Below are 19,496 nucleotides of genomic sequence, written 5' to 3' on the forward strand. Positions count from 1 at the left end.
AAAATAGTCTTTCTATTTTGAATTTGGATCTTCTCCCTGCCTAGCACTATGGAGAAGAACATTCTCTCATGATTCCGGGCAGTAGCAGAAAGCTAACTCTCCCAGTTAGTAATTTCCTTGGAGAGGGAATCAGGGACACCCACAGTGAATGTGCTACTATGCTCTGATGCATTGTAGTCTTGACATACAGAACACACTTACAGTTCATCGTATTCTCGATTTGCAGAGGATTTATGAGGATATAACCCCATCTTAACTCCAGGAGCATGTGACTAAATCTTCACAGCACAGACAGGATTTTATAGGAGAAAATATAGGATTTTAATGGAAAGTTTGCTTCTGTTTTAAGATACATTTTAGCAATAGCATTCATACAAATTATTGGAAATGGAAGAAGTCAGTTTCATTGGCTCCATCTTAGTCTCTCCATGATGCTGCAAATTTTTAGGAACTGGATAACAAACTGATATTAAATCTAGAAACTGAATTTATATAAATATCTCTGTGTTTATTTGGGATTAAACTATATTCTTTACTGAATACTCAGGTCATTCACTGAATTAAAATGTGTGTCATATTGCATCTCTGGGGAGACATGCATAAACATCTTTCATCCACGGACATTGGTTCTTCCTTGGAGTGGAAAGCTGTGCTCAGTTCTCTTTGGAGCAAAGCATTATTTTTGTAACTATGAACCTGATTCAACTGCTTTACATAGCTATACATAGGAAATGCTTTGCTCAGTATGAGTTAATATTTCTAGAAATCAATTGAAAGTTATAGGTGGCATCTATTCAAAGTCACATTTGGAAGTTAATATGGATGTAATTCAGGTCTTCTATTTCTCTTCTACACCCTCAGACTTCCAAGATCAAAGTGACAAAGGAGCTCCATAGTGAAGCACAAGGAACAGAGCCTGAGACAAGACTGCAGTTGATTGATTGTGCCATCAGCCCAGAGTTAGAACACTGATAGTACTCTTATGGCGCTTTAAATGTTATTATCTTAAGAGTCTTCCCTTTAAAGTCTCTTAAACATTCTTACTTTACTTTAAAATTTCTGGATAATATAGATACATTCTCCCTGAAATTATCTAAGTGCTCTTTCAGGCTGTTTATGCTTTTAACCTTACCACCTTTGTGGTGGGTATTTCATTCAAGTATTGTGAGGCTGGATATGAAAAGACTTTTCAGGTTTCAGATACATCAATCACTTCTTATTCATGTTTCTGCATATCACTGTTTCAGTTGCCCTCAGTGACCTCCAATATGAAGAATTTAGCAGAAAGTTCCAGAATAGGTTATTTCTAAATTTTAAATTGTACAATTCTCTGAAGTGGGGTAAAATCTCACATCATTCTGCTTCATTCTGTCATTGTTCTGAGAGATCAATACTTCCTTCTATATGGCAAGTAAAGAGACATTATAATCACATAAATCTTATAACAATGCATTTCTACAATTATTCTATTTTATTATTAGGCATTTTTTTTACTGTGCTTATTTACTTAGGTACTTTATTATTGTGTTTATTTAATTTATAAATAAAATCTATAAATTAAATTTTATTACATGTAGTATAAGTACAGATAGTACAGTACTATCTGTAGTTTGCATCAGATACCAGATCACTGGGTATCTTAGGATGTGTTTCCTGTGGATAAATGAGGACAACTCTTGGTATTCTGAGGTTTAGTTACTGTTTACCCTATCCACGCTCTAAGGTTGTTGAAGATCATCATTTTTATCCTACTGACACTAAGGACACATAAAGAGGAGAACAAAGTCCTTTCTTTCACTAGAGTTAACTCCTCATTGGAGAGTATACATAATCAATAAATATATACCATAGAAGCACTAGGAGTTGAGATGAATCACAATAAAGTTTATGGCACTGGCTTCGTTACCAAATGCCATACTTAGAAGTTAGCATATTGGGGTTGCTTGACCTGTCATTGTCTTAAAATTCATTATTTTTTTTAAATATAATTTTTGTAAGTACATCGCAATAAGGCATTGAGCCCAATAGGAACAATGAGCCTCAACATTTTTCTCTCCTCTATACCTTCCATATAGATTCATCCAGAATCTCCCTTGTCTTCACATATCATCATAAAGAATTACCAATAAAAATGCCCTGTAGCTTTTCCTAGGAAGCCATAAACAAGCTTACAAACTCAAGCTAGGGTGCCACTGAGGTACCAAATAAGCAAGTCCTCTCAAGGCTACTTAAACCAGCAAGTGTATTAGTATTATGTAAATGAGTGAGCACATGTGAAGGTTACTTTAAAAGACATAGTGACACAGAGGCAACTATGTCACCAAAAGCCTCATATCACAAAAGCTATAGTTCTCTAAACAACTTTTAAACAACTTAACAGATAAGAAAGACTTTTCTCCTTAGTAATTGCTGGTTATAGAATCTTGGAGATGAACCCTATGAATTCTGTAAGTTTTTGGAGATTTCTGAGACTTCTAAGTTTCATCGACTTCTTCAATTCTAATAGGACTTTCTTCTAGGGAAGAATGTTTTAATTCAGAGAAAGTAGCCACACTGTAAGAGCTCCTCTACTAATAAAACTGTACTGTCCTGGAACTGACTCTTTTAATACATTTAGTTGTTTCTCATCACTGTGAAAAAAATTACTTGAAAAAGTAGCTTATGGGAGGAAGGTTTTATTTTGGCTCACAGTTTAAGAAGAGGTAAATGTAATGGTAAAGAAGGCTTGGCAAGGTTCAGGGCAGCTCAAAGCTACACCCATTGGAAGCATGAAGCTCTTTGCCCAGACGTCAGCTAGTCAAGAAGTAGGAGAAAAAGAATATGAACCAGAGTTGAGGACTACAAAGTTGTATGACTTCTCCCATCAACACATTTCCTTGAAGGAGGACTCATAATCTCCCAAAAGGACACCACTGGGTGAGTACCAATTTTTAAGCTACAAAAACCTATGGAGACAATTTCAAATGCAGACCATAATGTCCAGACATAGACCTAAATTCAATTGCTTTCTCTCCAGCCATTCTAGTATCATTATATGTATTTTTCTCTTTTCAAATGTTTCATCTATTTATTAGACATCATTTTGTTTTTAAGAGAGCAACTGCCAATACCAAAATCTACTACTGTAGAACATGGCCTCTAAAACTTCTACAAGTTTAGATCAGTCAGCAGTCTAGTTACTTCCTGACTATGTGACATTAGAAAGACATTACAATTAAATTTTTGGTTGTGAGCTTAGCTTTTAATGAGAAGGCCTGAAGTGGAAGTTTCTAGTTGTGTCATGCGATGAAGATGCATGTGGCATTTTGCTGGGGCAAAATCCATGAGAGTACATGTGATGTTTGGAGAGGGAATAAATAAGACTCAACAGATAGTGACAGGGTGCTTGCATAGCTAGCTGTACAATGCTTTAGTGATTTTGTGTTATTGAAAGAAGCACATCAGAGAACTCTTGGCAATCTGGCTGGTCCTGGTCACTCCCAAACCTGGCCTCAGTTGCTAAGCAACCATTTAAAAGAACAAAACTAGGAACCGCTCTTGTTCTTAGAGCTTGAATTTCTGACTAAGCTCTTGCCTGATGTTCATTGCTAATATAACTGCACTGACTCTCACCCATGACTTTATTAAGCTTAAATTCTATGCCCCGTGTTGGGCTCTGCCTATAGGTTTAGACTTTTCAAAGCCTACTTTAATAAGGGTTCATAAATGCTTCAACCTCCCTCTTAGTGCACCATCTGAAGGTAGGGGAGAAAAGGGGGTAAATAGAACAAATGAGATAGGGACCTTTTTAGAAGTAGTTCTTTGGGGCAATTCCAATCTCTGTCAGGATACCAGAAGTCCAGTTCAGTACTGTCAGGATACCAACAGTCCAGTTAAAAAATGTCACCAAACAAGGCAGCAATGGTAGCATGATCCAGCAGAAATCACCTGGTCTCTGCCAAATCAGCATGAGTCAGTGGGAGATACCAGGACCAGCCAGAATGTCAGGTGGTCTCTGCCATGCCTCTCTGAAGGAAATTAAGATCAAAGAATCAAAACCAACAAAGCATTGCACACTTCTGTATGCAAGCACTCCATCATTGTCCATTCAGACCTATTTATACTCTCTCCAAACATCACTTGTCCTCTCATGGGTCTTGCCTCAGCAGAACATCATGTGAGTGTTCAGCCCATGACACAACCAGAAACTTCCACTTCATGAGCCACTATGAGGGGAGACAGCCAAAATTAAGGGCCATCTGAGGGGTAGTGTAGAAACCTAATACAGTAGAAGCTTTATAAAATGTACTCATATATGAAAGCTTTCTAAATGAAACAACTAAATAATGGAAGAGATATCTCTCGTCATGTAACAGAGGTTCCAGTACTACATTAGACTACACATCATTGAAATATTGGCCAAAAGGGTTCCATGGGAACTCCCAAACAAGTCACACTGATGCCAAGACAGTGTGATGCCCTTCACAAACTGACAAGGCCCCATTGCTGAAGATAACACCCACACAGTTCTCTAAACAAGGAGATGTTGAGCTGGTATCTACATAGCTTCATATATATCATAGAGCCTATATCCTTACTTGCTATCATTTTTGGTACAGGAAGGTATTCAGCATACCACCAAAGCAGAAACATAAACACCAACCTAGCCATAAATCTTTTGATTTACAGCTATGTTTTGCCTGCAAAATATACTAGTGTAATAGTAGCACAAAACTTGTGGGAGGGAACAACCAACATCTGATTTGATTTAAGGCCCATGCCATGGAATGGAATCCATACTTGACACTGCTTTGGTGAGCAAGAATCCGAGACTAGATAGCCTGGGCACCTGAGTAAAGCCGAATATTACTGTTCTAGAAAGCAATGTAACAATAAAATGGCTCCTAATGACATTCTGTTACACTCATAGATCAGTGCCTTGCTCAGCCATCATAAAAAAAAAAAAAAACTTCCTTCTATAGCAGATGGGAACAATTACAGAGACCCACAGCCAGACACTATTCAGTGAGTGAGAGACCTTGGAATGCTCAGTCCTAAATGACACACCTCTATTAAATCCTTCTCCTCAAGGCTCAGGGAACTCTACAAAAATGAGGCAAAAATAGGAGTAAGATCCAGATGTTATGGAGTACACCAAGGAAAAAAGACCCTTGAATGGACAAAATCAACACACATATTAACCCACAGAGACTGAGGCAGCATGCACAGAGCCAGCATGGGTCTGTACCAGATGTGGTCCTAGAGAGAAAAGAGAAGTAGACAAATGTCCCTATCCCCAACCCAGAAGCAATCTCCAATGATGGCCACATGGAAATGAAAATTTAATTTTCTCCAAGGGAGTCTCACTAGGGAAACAAACCACTATTAAGGGTAGGCTGCATGCCCAGTAGTAGATGCCAACAGAAAATGGGCTCAACAGCACCTTTGGAGGTTCCTTGTTTAATACTGCTGTGGTTTTCCTTTTTTACAAAGTTTATCTTATTAATTTTTTATATTTATTGCATTTATGTTTTTTCTTATCTCTTTTTTTGCATACAGGTCCATTGTGTATATATTATGGTTTTCAATTTAGTGTTTTGATGGGATTCCTGCGTTTGCAAATGAAGTAGTATCTGTTTCTTGTGGCTTCTTTCAGGCTCCTTTCTTTCTGTTTGTTTTGTTCTTTTCAATGTGTTAGTTTTTGTTTTATTTTATCCTTTATTTTATCATTATCCCTTGGAAGTCTGTTTCCTAATGAGAGACAGAAACTGGGTATATACAGATAGGAGGGAAAGTGGAGAGGAATTTGGAAAGGATGCCACAAGGTACATTATATGAGAAAAAATATATATTTTCAATAAAAGTGGGGGGAAAAGAAAGAAAAGCCATTACTCTACTTGGACCTCAAGTTCCCCAACAATCATATTCAAGCAAGATCATTTCACTAGAATATCTGAAAGAGTATAAAAATTAACATTTATGAGGAAATTGATGCAGTATCTCATTGTATTTTATGCAATCCAAATACGATAGATTTTTAAATTAAAAAGAAAACAGAGCTGGGTATGGTAGAACATATCTTTAATCCCAGCACTCAGGAGGCAGAGGCAGGTAGATCTCTGTGAGTTTGAGGCCAGCCTGGTCTACAAAGCCTAAGACAACCAGACAGGAAAAAAGTGTCTTGAGAAACCAAAAATTAATTAATTAACTAGTTAATTAATTAATTAAACAAAATCACCATATAATCCTACCACATTGATACAACTGAAGACATTTCGTGACTTTTCTTGTATTTCAAGGAAAACTCTTATTACTTCTGCAGCATCATAGCTCTCTGTTAACTCTTCCAGAATCAGTGTTAACTCCCAGAGCCTTCTGGCTTACACAACATACGATAATAATTTGTTACTCCAATCCCTAACATTATTAATGAAATTCTGTTATGCTTGCAGACGGAGCCTAGCATACTGTCCTCTGAGAAGCTCCACTCAACAAGCAATGGAAAGAGATGCAGAGACTCACACCCAAACATTAGATGGAGCTCAGGGAGTCTTACAGAAGAGTTGGGACCTGAAGAGGACAGGGACGTTACAGGAAGACTAACAGAATCAACTAACCTGGATCCTTGGGAGCTCCAGAGACTGGACCACCAACCAAAGAGTGAGCTCAGGCTGGACCTAGGCCCCTTTAACATATATAGCAGATAGGAGCTTCGTCTTCATGTGGGTCCCCCAAACAACTGGAACAGGGGCTATCCCTGAGCCTGTTGCCTACTTGCCTGCCTGTTTATCCTACATCCCTAAAATGGACAGCCTTGTCTGGCTGCAATAAGAATGGTTGTGCCAAGTGTTGCAGCAACTGGATGTGCAGGGTTGGGGGTTAGAGATAAGGGGTGGGGGTGGGGAAGCTTAGGTTACTGTCCTGAGTTCTTTGGATAATGAACTATGAAACTGAAGCAAACTCTTTTCTGCTTTTTTGGTCATGATATTTTATCACAGCAACAGAAACCTACTGAAGACAACCAGCATCTATGAGGTAGGATGAGGAGGATCAGAAGTTCAAGATCATCCTCATCTGTGTAACAAGTAATCTAGGCTAGAGCAGACACTGTCTAAACAAACTAAAATAAAACCAACAAGAAAAATCCCAACCTGGTTTGCAGTAATAGTCCTCCCAGGATTCTTTCCAGTTCCCTTCTCTTCTTCCTCCCTTTTCTCCCCTCTTCCTTACTTTGGACACAGAATATCACTGTGTTGGTCATTTTGAGAAGACACTGTGTTCTGCTCTTTCTGTCTTTCTAACCCTTAGTAAGATGCATACACCATCTTAGGTGGAAAATTCACTAACTCAACATATAAACCTAGCCTACTGAATCATGATTATATCATCTGGTATGTGTTAATACATAATCAGTCTATTTTCTATATTTATACCTAAGTTTTCAACAGAAATGTTAATCTACAATATGTCATCAAAGATCTTTCTCACGTTTAACAATTATCAATTAGTTCATATCTTTTGACTTTAAAAAATCTTTATACTGGGGGCACCATGCAGCCTGAGCGGACAAAGCAAGCCTGAGACAACCCTGCCAGATGACACATGATGTCGGCAGGGAATAGCACTCCTGACATGATCCCAGACACCCAGAGGTCCCAGGAACCACTAAGAGGAACAAGTAAGTGGTGGAGAGATGGGAGAGAAAGAGAAGCAGAAGGATATGTGCACAATGAAGACAGGCAGGACTGGAAATTTGAGGGTAGTGAGGAACATCCTAATATAAGTAGCTGGAGATGCCACCTAAGGCCATAGTGAGACCCTAGCCCATGTTGCCTCCGAGGGCCATGTCTGGATTCTTAGTCCAGAATCAGCACGGGGTCTGTTACCATCAAAGACCAATTGGACATTCTTGGTCTGGGCTGCTGCCTGTGGCCGTATGAGGGCTATGAAGAGCTGAGCCCATCTCTCACCTGGGCATAATGGGAGAGCTGGCCCCGCTTGAGGAGAACGGCAGGGGAATACGCCAACCAGAGAGGGTATGAGCTTGGAAGAACTGGCCCTGCCATTAATCTCCCACGAAGTGGTGTAGTTGAAGGAAGCAGTATCCTCCCCTTGCCCCTTGCCACCGGTGGCAGGCAAGATAGATGGCCCTGGGGTCATGAGAGTAGGAGAGCTGCCTTTGCCACTATCTGTGGCACCTGGAGAGCAGGCCCTTGCACCTTGCCTGGGCAGTACAGTAGAACTGGTCCTAGTTACGGGGCTTGTGGGTGATCAAGCCCTGGGAGCATGAGAGCAAGAGACCTGGCCCAGACCCTTACCTGAAGCAGCACTTGGAGAGGGGGCCCTGTACCTCGCCTGGGTAGCACCATAGAGCTGGCCCTGCTGGCGTGGGTGTGGATGAACTGCTCCAAGGGCTGGAGCGTGGGAGAACTGGTTCTGCCCCTCACCAGCTGAAGCTTTGGGTGGACTAGCAGGGGCGATGTTGGAGACCTCTCCCTGGTGCTGTGGGTGCTGGATAGCTGGTGGACTGGGTGCTGGAGAGCTGGTGGGCTGATTAATCTAGCTTCCACCCAGGCCGAGATGCAGGGATTTGGGTTGGCCCACCCCAACATCTGTCCCATCTATGAACTGCTGGAGCATGTTAAGGAGCCGGTCCTGCAGATCCGAAGATGCAGGATCTCCATGACACAGAGCAACAATGGATATCCTAGAGTAAGGAACCACTACTGACAGAGTAGCAGAAGCCTGCAGCTTTGAAGCAGACCAACGGCTTATTGCAAGTAAAGATGTGTGGACAAGAGGATATACTTTGGGACAGAGTGGGATATACTGCAGCTTCCACAGTGAGAATTTTTTTCTCTTGTGGGGGCAAGGAGGTGAATGGGATTGGGACACATGATGTGAAACTCACAGAGAATCAATAAGCAGTTAAAAATCTTCATACTCTATAATTACCATTTTATGTCATCTTGATATATGTTTTAAAAATGTTTGTTAAATACTGTTCTATATTCGTTTCTATAATGTCAACATTGTGTACTCTAGTTCACAGCTCCAAGAAGCCACCTTACTTTCTTCTTTTTTCAGGTTTCAGCCATGTCTTCTGCTCCAGCATTCATCTGTCAGCACGGTTTCCCAGAGGTCACTCTAGGTCAAGTCATAACCACTGAGGAATTTCTCTCGGCAGCCTGTGACCTGACATATGCTTAAGCCAAAAACTATCCACACTCACCTTGGAATTTTGTGACACTAGCATAGTGCATGAACTATAGCAAAAACCCAGTGATGTTTACTCAAATCCACGTGAACTTGCTAAAAAATGAACCGTGGTGTCTTGTTTGACCTTTTAAAGAATGGTGGAAAGTCTGAATAAAAATGTGAAAGTGAGTGTGCCTAATAAACTATAAAATGCCATATATAAATTCTTAAATTTTGATAACAAAGGATGCCTAGAAGGAAATAGACGTGGGCAACACTCCAGGGGAACAAAGGTAACATGGAAAGTGAACTGTGCCATGTTAGAATTTATGATCTTTGTTACCGAGACTGTCAGTTAGGAAATGTCCTGCCATATGAACCTCAGCTTATACAATAGCTCCCATATAGCAAGCTGTAATGGCTACTCCTGGCTGTCAACTTGACTATGTCTGGAATGAACTACAATCCAGATTTAGAAGGCTCACCTGTGATCCAGATCTTGAGGCTGGGCGACCCAAGTTTCTGACCTGGACCTTGGCATGGAGATCTTGAAACATAGTGGCTATGAAAAGCTTAGGCCCAGGCAAGGTAGTACATGCCTTTAATCCCAGGAGACTAGGGCAAGGAGATCTCTGGGTTCAAGGTCAGCCTCGGACAAAACAAGTCCCAGATCCAGATGTGGCAGTACATACCTTTAATCTGGCCACAACTTCTGCTGGAGACCTACATAAGGACATTGAAAGAAGGAAGATTCTCTCTTCTTCACCTCCTTGCATTTATTTGCCAGCACAGAAGACCAGCTGAAACAACCAGCCTCGTGAGACTGAGCAACTCCTAGGTCCTTGGACTTTCCATTCACAGCTGACCATTGTTGGGGAGTTGGACTACAAACTGTAAGTCATCATAACAAATTCCCTTACTATACAGAGACAACCCGTAAATCCTATGACTCTAGAGAACCCAGAATAATACACAAGCTTAATTCTTGCCCACACAATACTGTTCCAAGATAAGGTGAGCAATGGAAAAGAAGGGCAAGGAAGCTCTCCACCTTATCATGCAGAGACACAGGAGCACAAAGTGCTTAGAAGTTTGCACATAATAGGTATCATGAGCCAGACCTAGACCAGATGCACATATCTGCTCACCTGTACTTCATGGGTTAAACTTCAGTCTTGTGAATATGCACTCTATAACAGAGGCTGAGGAATGCCATCTTACCATATGCCCAGGGACAAGCAGATGTAGTTTGGTAAACAGACAGCCTGCCTCCAATTATAAATATTGCTAACTACTAAAAAAAATGTACATTATCTGGCCTATTTTGTGTGGCACAAATAAAATGTATTTGAAGGCTGACTACAGCATAGAATCATCCAGTTTTAAATGTTTTACTGTATATATGCTAATTGTCAGTATTTGTACCTAGGATGCCAGTCTATGGAGTATTGAAATAAGGACTCATTCAATATGTCACATGATTGCTTCAGAACACAGGTTTGCTTATCTATTTATTTATTTTTAATTTTTGGCTTTTAAGTGTCCTTGTGTAGAAAACCAGAGTGTATATAAATACAGTTGGCCTCCGGTGCCCCTCACAGGTACTAAACCCTGGAGATTTGAAACTGTTTTACATAACACAGTATAACATTTGCATATAACCTATCCGCATCCTCTTTTGTACTTTAAATCATCTCTAAGGTTAACCATAATACTTAGTGCAGTGGAAATGCTATGTAAATAGGTGATTGTATTGTTTGCCTTGTAAGGGCAATGAAAAAAATGGTATGCAAGTGTTCTATATGAATCCTTCCATTTGCAAACATTGTTACTCTTCAGTTTGTGACCCGGCATATGCAGAACCCTCAGATAGGAAGGGTTAACTGTATTGAAACTACACCTCCTTTCTCTCAGGTGAGCCTATAAGTCTTTCAGTAGTAGCCATGCTTCATTTAGCCCCATGATGATTTTCTTGGAACAACCTAAGGTCTGTCATCTTTGATTCCTTTGCAGCTACTGGAGACAGTGAGATAGAATCCTAAGAGGCAAAGTTGGCAGCCAGTCTGGTCATATCTAGTGGTTTCTAGGACCCTCTTCTTTATCTGTCAGTTTGTCTTAGCTGTAAATCAGTGTTTACACTCCTGAAGCCTTCATATTTGAAAAAGCAACAGAGAAAAATGACTGTTTGGGGAACAAAAATAATTGCTAAAGATAAGATTTTTGTCCTGGAGCCGGGTGGTGGTGGCGTACACCTTTAATCCCAGCACTTGGGAGGCAGAGGCAGATGGATTTCTGAGTTTGAGGACAGCCTGGACTACAGAGTGAGTTCCAGGACAGCCAGGGCTACACAGAGAAACCTTGTCTCAAAAATCCGAAAAAAAAAAAAAAAAGATTTTGTCCTGGTGACTTGAAGCCATTCCCTTCTTGCATACTCTTTAACAAATGAATAGCCAACTTTGCTGGAGGTCTTGTTTGATTTATTTATTAGGTATTTTGTTTTGTAGATAGCAGAGTTTTCAAGCATGGGCCAAACAGATGACAATGGTATACAACAATATCAAAATTGTTGGAAACACTGGCAGGAGAAATAAAAACATTTAAAAAGCCCATGATACTACAAATATGTCTACTAATTTTCTTAAGGTAGATGAAGAAAACAAACCTTGACAAAGATGTAAATAATTATGTACCATGTAGTTTCAGCAATGTTGTCTAAAACAAATCATTCCAACCATGTCTTAGTTCATTAGAGTGGCTACAACAAACTGTCATACGCTCTGGTTAGGGGATATTTAGAATCAACAGAATTATACTTCTCACCATTCTGGAGGCTAAAATTCTGAGATCAAGACACCAGTAGACTCGTGGCTGGTAAGCATCCATTTCCTGTTTAATAGATTTACATTTGCATGGGCCTACATAGTAGAAGGATCTGAGAATTCTCTTGGACCAATGCTGTAAGAGTATCAATCCCATTTACAAAGGTTCTGCCCGCTTGATGTAACCAGCTCCATCTCCTAACTCTGGCACAGTAGTAACTGTTATCAACACAGAAATTTAAGAGGCACAAACACTGACAACATACCAGTAAAAGGAATAACCAAGTAGGCATGCATAAAAATAATTGAGAATCTCCTTTGTACAAGCAGCTTATCTTAAGGAAACAATAGTATTGGCATAAAAAGCATCAATTTATTTCATTTGTTTAATGACTTTGTCCATAGGAAATTTTGAAAACCTTTGACTATTTTAGAAGGCACTAGTGAAATGAAGTGTAGTAGACATGTATGAAGAAGGATCTTAGTCACTTCAAAAGTGAAACAAATTTATATGGTCTGGAACTTAAAGATATCAACTACTTACAGTAAATGATAAAATAAAGGATATTAATTAAATGTAATATAATACCAATTAGGGAAACTGTGCTTATAATGGTACTAAAATATCCAAAAGGACACTTATAGAACTGTGTAGCAGAGTAGTCAGACAGGATTCCAAGGATTGTCAGAGTTATCATTTTAGCATCATCATTACACGCCTCTGCATCATTATCATCATCATTTGGGCAATCGCACCATGCATCAGACACTTAACTAGGCAATTTACAAATCAGACCTCATTAAGCCCCTATGACAACTCCGTGTTAGATATCATTATGCAGACTTCAAACACTGAAGAAGCAAATCACAGAGATGGAAGTTGCCCAAAGCTTCCATTAATGGGCTGTTGAGGTAGACTCAGGCTATTCCACCTGACCCAGAAGCTTCTACTCCCCCAAAACAGTTTCACTATGCAAGGAACATTGCTCAGCCTCAGTATAGCAAGGCTATCGCCTAAGCGGGTAGTATATACAGTGAGAGTTCTGAACCAGAATTCAACAATAATAATTACTAGCTTGCTTTTTGCTTGCTGGGCACTGAGCTTTGCCTTAGCTGTCTTATAATTAACAACATTTGAGTGAGTGTCATAGGCCTATGTGAGAAGTAGCGTTATTAACCCACTTTACAGAAAGGGGAAAACTCCTGAGGCCCAAATCAGAACAGTCTCACACACAAGCACTGCAGTACCATTAAAAAAAGAAGAAGATAAAGAACCAGTGAATTGTCATAAGAAGCTCAAGAGATAGATGACTTAAAGACAGAAGCTTGTCAGCTTTCTGAGTGTAAGGAACATTTCTGCCTCATCTACTGGTTTCTACAGACACTCAAAGAGCATAAGAAACCAGCCATTCAGTAAATGTCTGCTGAATAAATGAGGATCTTGGAGGAGAGTTGTATTTCTTTCTAGGGAGACATGAACAAATATCTATTCGTCCCAACATAGGGAACCAACCAGGGACAAAAGTAACAACTCCACCAAAGTTCAACTTGGCTAAGCAGTTTACTGTCACTTACAGTAGTGCAGTGAGGTATTACTTAGAGCAGCAAAGATAACACGTCAGAATCATTACTGAAAAAAGGGACTCACAAAAACTGTGTTCTTGGAACCCTCTGTGAAGTTTTCAGGTAGCTGGGAAAGAAGAACATCTTTTCTCCAAATCTTTTCTCTATCTTTTCTTCTGTTTTCTTTTATTATCCTGTAACTTTGGGGAGAAGCCTTGTGGATCTTGTTAATTTTCAGCTTTTTCAGACATAGATGATTCACTTTCTGAGTCGCATTAGAGCAGCATGTGGCTGAAGACGCTATAGAAGATGTGTTGGGAAAGTCAAGTTGGAGTCAGATGATGAAGACCTTTGAATGGCAGACAAAGGACATTGGGTTTTATTAGCAAACAAAAAGAGATACTTTAGGAAATTTTTAACAGATGGATAATAAATCAGTAGGAAACATGAACATGAAAACAGGGAATCAATTAGGTATTAGCTCCAAGTGCCAAGGAGTGAGAGAAGAGAAAGAAACAGACAATATCAAGAGTATAGACTTACTAAAAGCTCTCCTTGGATACACTGCAAGTAGAGCATTGTACAGTATTAAACATGGTTGCAAATTCTTTGGCAGACTTACCTCTGGGAGAGAAGGCTTATGTCCCTCTTCTTGAATATGAACAGGCTAAGTTTAAGTCTATTTCAACTAATTGACTAAAGCAGAAAGAGGGTGTGGCTTTCAAAGCTACATCCTAAAAGTTCAGGTATTTTCTACCTGTCTAGGAACATGTTCAAGGTATGATTACCCTAAAGTCTTGATGCTGAAACCCCTTTCCTGGAGCAGATGCAAAGCAATATCTACCCCTCCTCCAGAGGTTCCAATGACAAACTGAGGCATGCTTCTACCAAAGTTCACTCTGATGAATCAATTTATTGGGCTTTTTACAAAGCTTTTGGGAAGTTATTTACAAGGGTTTAGGTACACCTCCTTCAATTGGCCCCACCCAAAAAGCCTTACACAACTGTAATTAGGGCTTCCCTGTAGCCAGATAGAGCACATGCTCCTAGTCACACACACACACACACACACGCACACACGCACACACGCACACACGCACACACGCACACACGCACACACGCACACAGAGGCTTGCCAGGAAGTAAGTAGTGGCTGGATACTCAGGAAAGAACCCCACGCCCTATGCTATGCTTCTGTGCTAGATGTAAACCATTAACCAACCTAACTGGGATGACTTTTTGAAAGGCAAGCATAGCTGAACTCAAGATGGTGGTTGCTTGGCTCAGGGGACAGTCATGCACAACAGACCCCTGTTGTAGAGAGAGCTCTTGTATGAACCCAGGGCTACTTGTATAGGTGAACCCAGCTTTCTGCCATCTCCACCAATACACTAGAATTGAGATAAGTATCCCTCATCCCTCCAAACCAGCTCATTTGGTGACTCTATCTTCCAAGACTAATAGAAATAGAAACTTTCCTCAGCTGAGACTTGCATGAATTCCTGACAAAATAACACGAGCTGTATTTAAATTGCTTTAATTAAGCTTTGCGAGTAATTTATTACATACATAGTTTTCAGAGAACAGAACAATTTTGAGAATTCAAGAGAGCATTAATTATGCCCCCAAAAGGAGCCTGATGAGACATGCTTCTCCTGTCTTTACGGTTTTTGAGATTCTGTTCATTATTATAACATGAACATTCAACTCAGCACCAGCAAACCTTTACTGACTCGGTAATTCTGTTCTGCTTCCTTTTCTTCTTCTTTCTAAAGAGGATTTATTTTTTTATTCAGAGAAAAAAGGAGAGAGAGCGAGAGAGGGGAGGGGGGAGGTGGGCATGCACCTGCTGTGTGTGTGTGTGTGTGTGTGTGTGTGTCTGTATCTGTGTCTGTGTGTATGTCTGTGTCTGTGTGTCTGTGTGTATGTCTGTGTGTGTGTATCAGAGATCAACTCTGTGAAACTATTTCCTATCTTTACAAGGTGAGAGGACCCCTAGGTATCCAGGAAGGTAAGCAAACTGAAGAGATGAGAATGACAACTTGGTTCAGATTGACTTCGTCAACCTGGATAAAGATATATGTTTAAAATTTAAACATATAATTTGGGGGAAAAACATTTCCTTGTGTAACACATTCCCTGGTACACAAGGAAGCATAATTACATTAAAACCCAACCCAGGGGGCTGGAGAGATGGCTCAGTGGTTAAGAGCACTGACTGCTCTTCCAAAGGTCCTGAGTTCAATTCCCAGCAACCACATGGTGGCTCATAACCATCTGTAAAGGGGTCTGATGCCCTCTTCTGGTGTGTCTGGAAACAGCTACAGTATACTCATATAAATAAAATAAATCCTTAAAAAAACATTAAAAAAAAAACTTAACCTAGGGAGTATGTCATTTCTACCAGGAAGTTGAGTTCTGAAGATAGGCTACCTGTGCTAGCTTAAGCACTTAGAGAAGGCTGTGATGTGGTCTTTGTCATATAGATAGCATAGGCATTTAAGCTATTACCCACCTCTGGTCCTGGTTGTGGGAGCTTGGGAGACCCTCTAGATCTATATATAATGTAAAGGTCATTTAGACTATTAGGTATCTCTGGTCCTGGTTGTCAGAGTTTGGGGAGTCCCTGGTTGTAAGGGTCATTTAGATTACTGACTACCTCTGATCCTGGGTGTAGAAATTTAATATAGCCTGGACCAACAGATATTCCAGATCGCCAGGCTAGTAATCATTTCCAATTCCTAGCTTTCTGGAAAAACATGCTATATGTCTTTGAAAGAAAATTCCTGATTGCAAAGAACCATGGAGTTAGCCTAGCCTAGCTGCCTTGGAAAGCATGCAATATATGTTTTTCAGGTTAGAGTCCGTGGCTCCTTGGGCACAACGTGCCTTTCAGTTACTGAGAGACCCATACCTTCTCTCAAGCAGTGAAGCATTCAGACCACTTCGTGTTTCTATGTATGTTCCCTTGGAAGTCAAGGAAGCATGGAAGCTCGACAGGACTACTGGTCTTAGTACCCTGCATAGCTTGCAAACATCCTTGTATACTGGCAACTACAACTGTATTAATTCTGAAAATTGATATCATATTCTATTTCTGATAAAGGTATTAAAAGTCTAACTGCTCTCAGTAAAATTGTCACAGCCTCAGTTTTGCTATGGCCTCCACATCAGAAACATGGTGTCATTCCTCATGGCCATATCAGGTGACCTTAGCTAAGTGTGAATGCTTAAACTACACTGGGTTCTCTGAAGACCTGTGGGCAGAAGGATCTTCATTCTGTGCTCTAATACGTGAGTTGCAGGAATCAAAGTTGGATCACCAGGCTTGTCCAGAAAATACCTCTAAGTACATCTGGCTTGTTTCTCCTTTGTATTACTATGCACCTTCTCTAAAGTTAACATTTTTTTTTTCTTAGTATAGGAGATTGAATTTAAGGTCCCATACACGTTAAGCAAGAAATCTTCCCCAAAACTGATTTCTAAAGCCAAACTCTGAATTTTTTGGTGTGTGCATGTGTTTGTATGTATGTATATTGTATGAATTTATGGCGTGTGCATGTGTTTGTATGTATGTGTATTGTGTATGTAATGAATGCCTGTGTGTTCATGTAAGGGTCAAATCTGCGTGCTCATATGCACATGCCAGAGAAGGGCACTTGATGTCCTCCTCTTGTTCTTTGCCTTATTCCCTTGAGAAAGTTTTCTTGTCGAGCACAAAGCTCACTGTTTTTAGATAAGCAGTTATTTTTATTTTTTCTAGGGATTATAACTCAAGTTCTCATGTTTGCATGGTACAGTCTCCCAGTTCTAATCTGGTAAACCTTAAACATTCAGCTTGATGGGAGTTGTAAATACAGTCAGACTCATCAGCTGTGTGCCCAGGTCAGGCGTGGGACACTCACTGCATTTCTCCTGCCCCATTCCAAAACTGCACTGCCCAGGGGCAGCTGTCACTTTAGTCCCTAACATACGTATTAATGTCATCTGTTGATGGTCTTCATGAAAGTGAAATCACACAAGAGAATTCATTTAAAATGTACCTTTGAAACTCATCCATGCTAATACGTGAAACATTGGTTTCTTCTTTTCCATTTCTGTATATAATTCCATCACAACTTAGCCAATCCATACTTGAAGATTTTGAATAATCCATCCTAGAGAAATTATACAAATAGCTGGTATGAACATCTTTCTATGTACTGTTTTATCAGCTGATATCTTAATATGATGCTGTTTTGGTTTGTTGTTATTGTTGTGGTAGTTTGTTTCTTTGTTTCTGTTTGTCTTTATTTATCTATTATTTGCTTATTTTTTATTAAGGAATTTTTAGCTCTTTAGAAATATTAACCTAACAAAGTCTGTAAGGAATGTTTTTCCTTGCTCCTAGAAGCATTGCAGGTCTGGCTGCTGTGGCACATGTGTGTTAGTAGGTGGAAGAGGGGAGAGAGGCTATGTATGTCTATGCTCAGTATTCTTACCTGTGAACATCTGAATGATCAATAGTTTAACATTCCTTGAAAAAAATGAGCCTAAAATGACTATCAATTCAGCATCAGGGGGTTCCAACAATGAGCTGGCCTAAGACAACCACCAGTCTGGTGTCAGGCAGACCCAAATGGGCTCCGAGGGCCACGAGCAAGCTGAAGAGTAGAAGAACCCCACCTGGGATTGTGGCCCAGCAGGAGTGAGGCCAAGACCGAGGAGTCTTACAAAGTGCCACTCGGGTGGGCAGGGTCAGGAGCCAGCCTAAAATGACCACTAGACTGGAACCACCATGAGGTCCAGACAGAGAGCTAGCCTGAGATGACCACTAGTTCAGCACTGTGTAGGTCTAGGGAACAGACTATGCCCACGATGACCCCTGCCCGCTGCCATAACACACAAACAGAGCATGGCACTTCTAAGACCATCCTGAGACGAAGCCAAGCACCTCAGAGAGGAGCGAGTAAATGGTGAAGAAACGGACGAGAAACAGAAGGATGTGGGCTCAATGAATAGAGACAAAACTGGACACTAGAGGGTAGTGAGGAGCAACATGATTTGAGTAGCCGATGATGCCTCCTGGAGTCATAGTGGGGTCCTGTCCTCTGCTGCTATGCCACCAGAGGCCATGTCTGGGTCTGTGGCTCTGCATTAGCAGGGGATTGTTATCTTCAAAGGCCAGTTGGACATCCCTGATCGGGGCTGCTGCAAAGGGACATGTTGATATCTGAGGGCTATGTAGACCTGGCCCCACCCCTCACCTGGGTATAATGGGAGAGCTGTCCCTGAAGGCATGAGAGCAGGAGGGATAACTCTCCAAACTTCCATCCAACTCTGGTACTCAGGAGAGTGACCCTGAATGTTGTAGGAGTTTCGAGTGAGTCAGCCCCAATGATATGAGTGGAAGAGCTGGCCCTCGTCTCCCATATGAGAGAGGTACCCCCCCCATCGCTCCTCACTCCCTGTAGGAGGCAGAATAATTGGCCCTGGGGTCATGAGAGCAGTAGAATTGGCCTTGCCCCTCACCACCTTCAGCACTCAGGAGAGCAGGCCCTGCACCTCACCTGGGCAGTGCAGTAGACCTGGCTCTGGATATGGGGGTTTCAGATGAGCTGATCATGAAGGTGTGAGTGTGGGAGAGCCAGCTGTGCCACTTATCTGCTGTGCAGTGACGTCCTGAAGGAAGAGATCCTCTCTGCTCCCTTTTGCCCTCACCACCACCAATGGTATAGCTGGCCCTATGGGGTCATGAGCACTAGAGAGCCAACCCTGCCTCTTGTCTACTGGGCAGAGGTGCAGACGAAGGAGACATGTCCTCCTCCCCTCCCTTGTTCATTGTCATCTATGGCAGGCAGGAGAGTTGGTCCCTGGGAGAACTGGCCATGTCCCTCCCAAGCTGCAAAACTTGGGAGAACGGCCCTGCAACTTGCCTGGGCAGTAGGATAGAGCTGT

At 41.0% G+C, this 19,496-nt stretch overlaps 1 non-coding gene across 1 annotated transcript; it reads left to right on the forward strand.

The window, feature by feature from the left end:
- Window positions 1–17,938: 17,938 nt before the first annotated feature.
- On the forward strand, window positions 17,939–18,074 carry LOC114623962. The gene has a single exon (XR_003711861.1). It is a non-coding gene; the product is annotated as a small nucleolar RNA SNORA17 (small nucleolar RNA).
- The last annotated feature ends 1,422 nt before the right edge of the window (window positions 18,075–19,496 follow it).

The sequence above is a fragment of the Grammomys surdaster genome, unplaced genomic scaffold, assembly GCF_004785775.1.
Source record: "Grammomys surdaster isolate TR1022 unplaced genomic scaffold, NIH_TR_1.0 64, whole genome shotgun sequence".
NCBI lineage: Eukaryota > Metazoa > Chordata > Mammalia > Rodentia > Muridae > Grammomys > Grammomys surdaster.